Here is a 2,344-nt window from a genome sequence, read left to right on the forward strand (position 1 = left end):
TTTTTTTTTTGGTAGAGACAGGGTCTTGAACACCTGGCCTCAAGCAATCCTCCCACCTTGGCCTCTCAAAGCCAAGGGAGCCACTATGCCTGACCTCAATCTCTATTTATTGAATAATCCATCTTTTTCACAGAGCACCCAATGCCATCATTATCATATATTAAATTTACATATACGTTTCTGGCTAGTCATGGAACAGTCTTAGTCTCTATTCAAGGGCAGGTCAAAACTGGAGTCTGCAGAGCTGGATGGATTCTCTGATCTGAGTCTGGGCTTGCTCTGTACAGTCTCTGAACCACTCGACTATTGGGAGAACCTTGTCAGCTGCATTTGGGCTACTGGATACTAAGAATGAGGCCCTTAATTTGGAATGAAGTCACCTTGTGGGGGTAGGACTGCTCTGTGGCCAGTTCCCTGAGAAACCGTAGGAGATAAGGAATTAAAACCACCCAGGAAATTTTTTAAATGACTCTAAAATTTACATGTAAATGGTAATGACCTAGAATAGCCAAAATGGCAAGGCCAGTTGCAGTGGCTCACATCTGTAATCCCAGTACTTTGGGAAGCCAAGGTAGGACGATTGCTTAAGTTCAAGACCAGCGTGAGCAACATAGCAAGACCCCCATCTCTACAAAACTAAAAAAATTAGCTGGAAGTGATGGTGCACCCTTGTGGTCCCAGCTACTCTGGAGTGTGAGGCGGGAGGATTGCTTGATCCAGTCAGAAGTTTGATGCTGCAGTGGGCTATGACCCTTTCTCAAAATAAATAAATAAATAAAGCCACATTCATTAAGACTGTGGAGAAATAGTATAAGGATAAACAGGTAGATGTGTAGAACAGAGAGCCCAGAAATAGATTCTATACATATGGTCACTTGATTTATGACAAAGACCCAAGTGAAATTCAATGGAGAAAAGATTTTTCTCCCAGTAAATGGAACCATAGGTTATGTTTTTATTTATTTATTCGGTCTGTTTGTGAGGCAAGGTCTTACTCTGTCACCCAAGCTAGAGTGCAGTCACACAATCACAGCTCACTGCAGCCTTGAACTCCTGGGCTCAAGCGATCCTCCTCCCTCGGTCTCCCGAGTAGCTGGGACTACAAACACACACCAGAATGCCCAGCTAATTTTTTTACTTTTTTTTTTTTTTTTTTTTTTTGTAGAGGCAGGGGTCTTGCTATGTTACCCAGGCTGGTCTTAAACTCCTGGGCTCAAGCAATCCTCCCACCTTTGCCTTCCAAAATGCTGGGATTATATATAGGTGCAAGCCACTGTGCCTGGTCTCACACCTTAGGCGTTGTTAGGGGAGAGAACTGAGTAAGGGCTTTTCCTGGGAAATCAGACTGAAACAAAGTGATCCTAAGTCTCCTCCTCTAAACACTAGCAGGGTCCCTGCAGGTGTCTGAGGGATGAAGCTGCCCAGGGAAGGGAGCGGTGGCCCCTGGGAACTCTGCCTGGCAACCAGGCAGCCTGGAAAACGTCCCAGCATGCTCTGAGGCCTCTGGTCCAATCCCAGTCCTCCTCATGAATATGTATGAGTCCCCAGATGTCAGCTTCATCTCTGAGCCTCTTCCTCCCTGCTCAACCCCCCCCCTACTGCTCCCCTCCCCACACAAACCTCCCTCACCCTTCCTCTTCTTGATAACTGGCAACATCTCGCTCCTCGCTTCAGAACTGATGAAATAATGTGAACATTTCAGGGCCTGAGGACATATCCACAGAGTGTTTCAGGGCCTGTCCCCTTGATTAGGAAACTGGCTTTTAGCAGTGGTTTCACAAATATTTCTCCAGTTAGAGATGAATGTATTTGTGACAATGTGCCAAAAAAAAAAAAATAAGAAGAAAAAAAATTAAATCAGATGAATGTCTAAAGCCCATCTTGGAAGACCAAACTCCAACTAGAAAATAAAAGTGCGTGGTGTCCTTCTGTGGCAGACACTGTCCTTTGCTCTTGCTTCCCTAATAGCTCCCTCCCTGGTTACTCCCCTGTTACTCCCTGGTTACTTCCCCTCCCAGTGTGTCAGTTATCTAAGCCTCTCTGAGTAATCAGATGTCCAGCTAATGAGTGAGTGCCTGAGTCACTCTGGGGCCACTGAAAAATAAAAAAAGATGGAATTTCCAAAACTTGTATGTAGAAATTAAAAGACTGTATTGTTTTGTTTTTGAAGCCAGAGCCAGCACAGTGGCTCACACCTGTAATCCCAGCACTTTTTTTTTTTTTTTTTGAGACAGAGTTTCGCTATTTTTGCCCAGGCTGGAGTGCAATGGCGCGATCTCAGCTCACTGCAACCTCCGCCTCCCAGGTTCAAGCGATTCTCCTGCCTCAGCCTCCCGAGTAGCTG

The sequence above is a fragment of the Mandrillus leucophaeus genome, unplaced genomic scaffold (assembly GCF_000951045.1).
Source record: "Mandrillus leucophaeus isolate KB7577 unplaced genomic scaffold, Mleu.le_1.0 Scaffold55, whole genome shotgun sequence".
In the NCBI taxonomy this organism is placed as follows: Eukaryota; Metazoa; Chordata; class Mammalia; order Primates; family Cercopithecidae; genus Mandrillus; species Mandrillus leucophaeus.